This window comes from Brassica oleracea, chromosome C4 (genome assembly GCF_000695525.1).
Source record: "Brassica oleracea var. oleracea cultivar TO1000 chromosome C4, BOL, whole genome shotgun sequence".
In the NCBI taxonomy this organism is placed as follows: domain Eukaryota; kingdom Viridiplantae; phylum Streptophyta; class Magnoliopsida; order Brassicales; family Brassicaceae; genus Brassica; species Brassica oleracea.
The window spans coordinates 8,874,515-8,883,828 of NC_027751.1; the positions used below are offsets into that span (position 1 = coordinate 8,874,515).

At 33.0% G+C, this 9,314-nt stretch overlaps 2 long non-coding RNA genes across 5 annotated transcripts; one reads left to right on the top strand and one right to left on the bottom strand.

The window, feature by feature from the left end:
• Positions 1-477: 477 nt before the first annotated feature.
• LOC106339927 lies at positions 478-1,414 on the top strand. The gene is made up of 2 exons (XR_001269255.1): positions 478-688; positions 917-1,414. It is a non-coding gene; the product is annotated as an uncharacterized LOC106339927 (long non-coding RNA).
• A 2,955-nt stretch (positions 1,415-4,369) lies between these two features.
• LOC106337310 lies at positions 4,370-6,397 on the bottom strand. Of its 4 annotated transcripts, none has more exons than XR_001268985.1 (8): positions 6,156-6,397; positions 5,989-6,049; positions 5,548-5,748; positions 5,345-5,457; positions 5,128-5,234; positions 4,934-5,051; positions 4,687-4,857; positions 4,370-4,611 (listed from the first exon to the last, which is right to left on the bottom strand). It is a non-coding gene; the product is annotated as an uncharacterized LOC106337310 (long non-coding RNA). The 4 variants fall into 4 exon arrangements; XR_001268984.1 differs by having other exon boundaries at positions 5,128-5,239; XR_001268982.1 differs by having other exon boundaries at positions 5,128-5,253.
• Positions 6,398-9,314: the final 2,917 nt, after the last annotated feature.

Genomic DNA, 9,314 nt, shown 5'->3' on the forward strand with positions numbered 1-9,314 from the left:
AGAACGAAGACGAAGTTTGTGGTGGTTCGCGGAAGTGGTCCTGTCGTGAGACGACGGCTAGGCTCTGGTTTCAGTTGATGGCGGAAGAAGAAACCAGCGACGGAATTGGCGAACAAGGACATGGAAGAGAAGGAAGTGGCTTGGTTTCGTCGATCAATTCCTTTCTAAATTATTATTTAGCTAACCGGTTTCGTATGTGGAGGAGTAGAGAACACATATATACTTAAGTTATTTTCTTTTTCAATCTGTTCACGTCCTTTTCAACTTTTCATCAATCAAACAATAAGACAATTCATAACCTCATAATTTGCGGTTCCAAGTCGAGCTAGTAGGTCTATCTGATTGCTGTCGAGGACATAAATGTCAATGTGCTATCTTCAATCTCCAGGTTCGCAAATTAATATAAAAAAAATACATACTTCTGTAAATTTCTCCTATAATTTGTATATTCACCTAATTGAGCCTAAAATAAATTATGGAGTACAGAATGTTTCGGCCAAACTCCATATTTTACTCCATAATAAAATTTATTCTATTTATGGAATAATCTATTCTTCTCTCTTATCTCTCTCGTCTCTCTCATCTTTTCTTGAAGTTACCGGCTTTCGGATTTGCAGTCTCTGGCCAACGTCCAGTTCGCCGGCATTGTGCCTTGTTTTGTCACCGACTTGTTTGGGGTTTGTCTCAGGTTTTAATCCGGTTTTGTTCTTCCGTCTTGTTCGGATCTTAACTCCGATTGGGTTCGGTTTATCTTTTGTTTAATCGGCTTAAAATCTCTATTCTAGCTTTTGTGTGTTATAATCTCTTTCTGGTCTTCCCCAATCGATTGAACAGATCTGGTTTTTCACTAATGCTTGACTCTTTGCTCATGAGAAAGTAAATCCTCACTTCTTGGCTATGGCGATTTAAAGTGCAGGTCATCCATGTGTGAAGATTCAAGGTGTTGCGGTTATCTGGAGAAGAGTATGAAGATTTAAAACTCTGGTCATGTTCAGACGGTGTTTTAAGGAATGCTCTAGTCCGATTAACTGGGTTCTTAACTCTTGGTGTTTAAGCCTAAATCTCAACAATCTTTTGGGATAATCAAAGCAAAGGCTTCAAACGATGCAAATAAAAGTGAGTACGAGCTTGTTAATTCTAAGTGGCTTTGCATTTTCCGGTGATGATGGTGAGATGGTGATGAAGACTGCGGTGACGAAGTCACGATGTGGTGGGGATGATGTCACGACGAAGTCAACATGATGTCATACCTCTGGATTCCTTTAGAAGCTCTACCATTTAGGTTACACGTGTAATGCACTAAAGATATATATTTCTTGTGTAATCTAGAAACTGGGCTTTTCTTTGCATTGTAATCTTTAAAGCCCATGTGGGCATTAATGAAAATGTTGACCAAAAAAAAAAGTCTGCGTATCTTTTTTTTTCTCTTTCATGCACACGTAGCAGCATGTGGTATTGTCTCGGGTTTAGAGTTGTTCCGGCTATGTATGTTTCTGGTAATTAATGATTCTTTTTTAAACAAACTAGGGTCCGGGGAAGTTATAATAAAACTTATTTTATATTAATTTATAAAGTATTTAAAAATTATTATAGATTAAAAGATATTATAAACAAACAAAAAATAAAAAAATTATGAGATCATTATAATAAATATCTTTGTTTTGAATTATAATGATAGTAACCTTCAATAAATAACATTATATTTTTAATATTTATTTTAGTTTCAATGTTTAGTTTTAAAATATTCTTTATTAAACTAACTTATTAAAATATTTTTTACAAATATGACTCAAAACTTTAAGTCATCCCTAAAATAATTCATGTTTTTTTGGAATTTTTTTTGTACTTTACGGGTAATGTAATTGTATATTTTCTTTGTCATGTGTTTTGTAAACTTTTGATAAGCGAAGTATATAATAATGTTTATGGTTTTTGAAAATGTTATGGTGTTGAAGGATTATTTATGTTAAGATTAGTTCTATTTGAGTTCGATGTTTGTGTCTATATTAATAGATTACGACGTAAAACATATTATATTGAGTGAATGAGGTGTATGTGGTTCTCGCCTTGTATGTTTTTTGGTAATTTTGAATCTAAAATTGGTTGGTCAATTGCGGTTTATTATATTTTAAGTTCTTAAGAATAAGTTTGTGGCTCTTATAATTATCATTTGTATGAATGGATTGAGATTAATATGATTACATTTCGTTACGGTATATGTTGGGCTAGAAATAATATTTCCTAAGTAAAATAGTGAAAGTATAAATCTAATTGTTTATATCATAAATTAACACTTAAATATATAACTATAAAATTCTGTTTCAAATATTTTAATTCGTTTAAGGTCGTTCCATAGGTGTAAAGCAGATATCTTTGATGCATATGTAATCTACGTCTTTGTTTACTATTACGTAAATAGTTTATTTATTCTTTATTTTTCTATTAGTTTCTTAACTTTAACAGTTTTAATTGAATATTTTGTAGTTCTTTGTAAATGAATAAAATTATATTAATTGGTTTGTGCTAAGTTTAAGTGATTTAATTCAGTAATTTTTTATTTATATATATATATATATATAAATTACTTCATTATACATTGTATTGCATTTAATATTATATTTAAAATATGTTTTTTTTTTAAGAGTTTCAATATTTATAATATTTTGTTTAATTTATTTATATAGATGAGAAAAAAAAAATTTCTATTGTAGCATGAAATTTATGATATTGCAAAATGGGGTTTGTAAACAAAAAATGGGTAACTAAAGGTTAATTTTCTTTTACGATTTGTGTAACATTTTTTTATGATTCATGTAGTTAATTCTGAATGCTATTAATTAATGTATTCATGTGCTTCGATGAATACAATTTTCATAAGAAATGGTCTTTGACTCATTCATTCAAAACAACGTTGAAGCAAATCTAGTAATCTATTCCATATACTTAATGGTCAAGCTCTCATGACTGAATTCATTTAAAGTTCATGAAAATAACCATGACCTTTTATCTTTACATTGATACAACAAATAATAGCGACAAAAGGGATTAGAGATTTTTGTGCAAGTGAGCCTGATGGACAAAGATATAATTAGTGCGAGAGGTTCAAACCATGTAACCATAAACTGATTGTATCATTCTTCAAAAATCTGAGACAGTCTCTATATAATCTTCTGAAGTTGAATACTATTATACATGCACCATTGAGAATCTAAAGACCACAATTTTGTTGCTTTTCATGATCGTAACTAACAGACTATTATTTGAGCATCTTACTTACTGAGGAAGCATTGACCAGCACCGGTTTCATAGTCAAACTCTGCAAACATAAAAACCTGAGCATCAAATTGAGACCGTCTCTGCCGCTGCCGGTTCGTTTGTGTTAAAAAGCATAATGATACCACTCAAATTACCCTAAGGAGTGATTTATACTCTCTCAAATAAGAGGTCGAGTTGTACTACTTAGGGATCGAATTCACTGGGAGCTAGGGAACCTAAGGATTCAAATATGATTTGTTAAGCAAAGATGTTTTAAGAGTTTTAAAAATAAATTGCAGTTTTATATTGAACAAGTGTTTGTTCAATAGCAGGTTTTTGGGGGTTTTGGTCCTTAAAAAGAAAATAGTTAGACTTAAGGTTTTTATTCAGGAAAAGTTGGAATTATAATCCTATAGATGCCTAATGAGTTGCATGCATGATAATGTAAAGCTCAACTATTTGATCAACAAGTCTTTCGGCTCTTGCGGGCATTGACTTGTTGTCTATTAACTAGATCTATGATCTCAACTCTCGTTATATTGATCTATAGAAAGTGTCGATCGATATTCCAATGGGCATATCGATCGATACACCTTTTGCACCGTCGATCGATATTCCAATGGGCATATCACTAGATCTAGAATGTTTTTAGGATGAGAATTAAGCTATGGCTTTTATCAAATCAATCCAATGGCAGGTTCTAGGTAGCTAATCTAGACACATGCATTAATGAACAATCCTAAAGATGATTATCACAACTCAGCAATCTATAGTTGGGGCTAATCCCTCCTAACCTATTTAAACCCTAAAATGTAACAAGAGAACTACTCAGACATGGCTAAGCAATTCATAGCATCAGTTAAGTATAAAAACTTCGTAGAATAATAAAATAGATATCAATTCCAATCACAAATTATAACTTTGGATCTTATCTCATATCTATCAATAAAACAATGAAACACAAAGAAAGTACACTTTGCCTCTAACATGGCGGCAAAGCTTATATAATTAGGGTAAAAACTCGTAAGGGGTAATCTTGTAAAATAGTAAAATCTTGGGCTTCAAGTTGGTTGTGACCAAACTGGCTTCCTGCGCGCATCACTGTCGATATCACCTAAGCAATTCTTCCATCGCAGTCAAAGCAATGTCGTTCATAAGAGGCTTGTCCATGTCTGATATAGTAGCCAAGTTATTAGACTGAGAATGCATAGAACTCCCTGGAAGAAGATCAAAATCCAGTGAAGGACCAGTCATGGACAGATCCAACGGTGAGATTTGCATTGGATGTAGCGTTGAGAGGTGGGAGGAGATTGGTCTTCCCATGTACTTTGATGCAAACGTTGACTTTCTTTCAAGCTGTGCAATAAATATCAGATTTAGAAAAGAGGAGGGGGCTTGAATGATTAAACAACCATAATCGATAAACAAAACCTCATCTCTAAGATGTGCATTTTCGATCCGGGGCTTATGCTCATCGAAGTAAGGATCTTCACAATTAAGGCATATATCATGCTTGAGTGCTGCTCTAGTGGCTATGTTCTCACATCGAATCTTGTCGTTCTCTGCCTTTAGTGCATTGTTATCTGCTCTCTCATGTTGCGCCTACAGAAGCAGTATCAACAAATCTTATTCAGACAAAATTTCAAACACACAAAAGAGAGAGATTAAGACACATAACATTAAGCTGAGTTCTTCTGTTCTGGAACAAGAACTTGATTTGTCTTGGAGCCAAACCCAATTCCCTGCTAAGTTGGTTCCTCTGCTTATCATCTGGATGAGGACACTCCTTGAAACTCCTGCAAGAGATTCAAACCATTATAAGAGTGTATGAATCAAAAAAAAAAAGAGAGAGAGAGTGAGAGAAGAAAATACGATTCAAGTCGTTGAATCTGTTGAGCAGTGTGACGCTATAACGTTTCTTCTTCCTATCAGTTTCAGTGCCGTCATGATGTTGGCTACCACCACCACCATCTCCTCCACTAACCTTTTCCAAACACCCTAGTCAGTGTCAATCCATATAAAAATTTTATACTGAGAAATTTCTATTGCTATTGGAATGTGATGACGATATTCAAGGGATCAGGCTTACCTTTTTTATAAGTGGAGATTCACTGATTGGATGAAGGATAAAATCGTTATGGATCCAAGAATTGTGGCAGGCTATTGATACATAGACCTATATAGACCTAAAGATTGACCTATCTGCCAAAACCAATCAATAAAAATTCAAAACCTAAACCACAGAGCACAACCAACCAAAAAAAACTAATTAAGATTATAGCAAGAACGCACTTGGATTGGATGATGAGGTGACCTTTATGGTGGGCAAGACAAAGAGAGCAAAGCTCACCGTTGGTGCAGTCTAAGTAATACATATTGCAATCACCCTTGTGAGTCTACATGAAACTTGCACTGAACAAAGAACTGCTCTTTAAGCAGAGGTTTCAGGCATGTCGGCTATCAACTATCTTCCTCCTCTGGTCCACCAGCTCCCTACACAAAAACCAATACAGATTTGATTTTCTGTTTCAGAACATAAATATCTGGTATACGATTATATATATATATATATATACTCCAAGAGAACATATAAACATATCCTTTAAACCATAATTGAACTGAAAACTTTAGAAAAAAGAATATCTAAAGAAGAATTGAACAATTGAACTTTCACAATTTTTTGGGTTGTGAAAGACTCTTTTTATGAACAAATGGCGGAGCTAATTAAGATACCTGAGAAGTGAGAACCGAGAAGGAGCAACTGGACTCGAACAGTGGAGGTGGAGCGGCTCGTCTGCAGATCGGAGAGGAATACCAAAACGTTAGCCATATCTGACATAATTAGTTTACTGGTTAGCTTAGAAGAATGAGAGGATGATTCTCTAAGAAGGAAATCATACCTATTTTTATAGATGAACCTCCACCGCCTTGTAGATCCAAAAATCACATTGATTATAGATCGTGTGTGAGAGATTAATGGAGGTTTTTTTTAAAGATGATTATTTATTGATAGTATCGTTTCGTACGCTGAGGAAGAAGATGAAAGAGCTATTGAGAAAACCTAATCGACATTGGGTGCTGGAGAGGCGAAGAAGAAGAACACAGGAAAGCCCATCCAAATTGTGTGGAAGTCTTAAGCAACCGCAAAGCCCAGCAAAAATAAAAGCCCAACCGAAGTGCACAAATCTTTTAATGAAACACTACGTTTTTCCTCCCTGGCACGTGTCAGATGGTCGACGTCCGAATTAGTGATCTATCCGCCTGGATACGCTGGGAGAGAAGGAAACTCTATTATAAATTCTCTCGCTTTGAAGCTTCGCTTATCTCTGCCATCATATACTGGTTATCTCAGCGGATAATACTAACAATAGGTAATACTCTACCCAAATGAAGGAGATATGCATTAACAATGAAAACATATAACAATTATAATTTGACCGAGTTATGCCATTACTTATGTAAATGTTGGGCTTGTACAATGCGGCATTGTCAATGCCCTTAAGAACAAGTGTATTTTTATTTTTAATTTTGTTCATAATTTGAATTTCAGTTTCATGAAAAGTCAAGGGTTGACTCTGTTATACTGCTGCTAATATAAAACCTTTTTTTTTAATGAATGTTAAATTTATTATTCTTTAATATTAAGTGTGTCTTTGTTTGAAATAAAAAAAGAAACTACTTCTACTCATATTCCTTTAGAGCTTCTCCTAACACCTCCTACCACCTCCTAAGAATATTTTCAGTCTCGTCCAAAACCAGTATTGCAAGAGATCTTCCAGACCCTTTAAACCTTTAGACTGCACCAGAGTAAGCTTGTTGCGGATGGCTTTATCGGGTGAGCTTGATCAAGACTTGAAGAGGCAGGCCTAGAGTAACCCCTAAACTGGATCAAAGATCAAATTAGACATAACAATCTTAACTAGTATCATAATTAAGAAGGCTATTTCACCACATAAACAGCATCTGATAATAAATTGTCTTAAAATGCAAAAGTCCAAAATATTACAAACTAGTTAGATAATATAAAGTTTCTTGAGAAAATAAATTAAGAGAGAATTTTGAGATAATGACTCATGCGTCTTGGCCACATCAAACTCTTGATATAATGACTCATGCTTCAAACCACTCAAGCGCAATAGTATATGGAGGTTATAGCGTTTGATAATTATACCAGCGCAATGGAGTGAGCTTTCTCCAGATATGACCAATGGTTTGAAGCATATCCTCCTTGAACTGTGGGATAAAGACAGTTGAAGAGTTGCGGCAACAATTTCTTTCAGACTGTTTTGAAATGGCTAGAGATAGTTTGGCAGACTTTTCAAAAGTTATACCCACAACCGTGACTTTGCGTAGCCATCGTTATCTGAAATAGATGTGTTGAGACTCACCTTAACAACATTTTTAATGATATCTTCCCTGCTGAAAAGCGCATCCAAAGTGTTTTTTTGAAATGTTTGTCCACCTCTTCTACAAATGTTTGTACAACTCTTGTACTGAAAGATTTGAAATCTGAAATCTTACGCAGCATTAGAGGTTTCCATTGTAGAGTGATATTAAATGGAAAACATGATAGCTTTTTTTTTTATAATAGTTAAGCAGCTGTGACGACAGGATTGAAAAAGTTTATGAAAACTTCTACTTTGATGAACGGGTTTTGCTTTCATGGGCCGGGGATTTTGATCTGTTTATGAGTCTAATCCAAATTACTCAAATCTTTCAGTACAACTCTTCTGTAATTTTATAATAATAACTGTCTAAGAAACTGCGTGGGTTGCTTAGGACTCAAAGGCTTTAAAAATGAATTTTAACAATAAAACCCCTAACTATGTTTATTTCGGATAAAAAACCTTAAATTAAATATTTAATGTAAAAAAAACTTTAGTTAAGTATTTAACGTAAAAAATCTTAAAACTATTCCATTTTATTTAAGAAATTAGACTCTCTATCTACAACACTAATAAAGAACTTGGAGTTATCAGTAATCTATAGCTTAAATTTTTTTACCCTAACCAAACTTAGCTAAAGGTTTTTGCATTAAAAATCTAAAAAAATATTAAAAAGAGAAATTTCTTTTAATAACTCAAATCATACATATAATTACTATACTAACTCGTAAGCTTTTGTAATTACTATACTAAAACATTAGCCAAACAAAAAATACAAAAACCTTGCCCCTTTTTTTTATTCACAAGAATGCCATTGAAAATTATTAATAGGAAAATGTTAATTTCCTAAGGGCACTTTATAATTCAGTTTTTGTTATAACTACGTAAAATGCAATTTCGATGAGAAAGCATTATAATAATTTCTTCAAAATATGAAATATTATAGTAATAACACAATAAATATGTGTCATTTTACTTAACTTCCTTTAAACATTATGAAAAAATCTTAAATTTACAAAATTAGTACTTCAAATAAGCTATACAAATAGATGAGTTATATTTGCTTAAAATTCTACACTATATGCAATACAATTTGATATATTTTTTAAAAAAATTACATGCCTTTTAATCCAAATCGAACCGATCTCTTATGATAAATATATGAAGTGGTTTAAGCCTATGCTCCCAAAAATCTAAGAAAAATAAATTAAAATGAAATGAAATGTCATAGTGAAAGACAAGAAAAAAAAATGTAGGATATCGTCGGTGCATAAGTCATTCAAAATGCCACCAAGAAGACCATGAAAGACAAAGAGGATAGCGATTAACCTAATGTATTCTAAACTCTTTTTCGTGCTACGTTACTATTATCTCAAATTTTGAATGTTAATTAAATAAAACTTCATATATTGCCTAAATCAGTGTACTAACCACTATGAAATTTCTATTCTTTAGAGAAACTAACAAAACAATATTCCGAACTTCTTTAAAAATATTCCTATGCCAGTACAGGATGCAACTAAGCAATAAAGCAAGATTTTCATATTTTGATTTTGCTCAAAATCTGAAGGTTAACCCCTACGAAATTAAGTTTTTTCTGCAAGTGCTCTTTATATTGATGTTTACACTATTTAATGTTGCTTAAAATTTTCTATCTACATTCTACATTTGTAA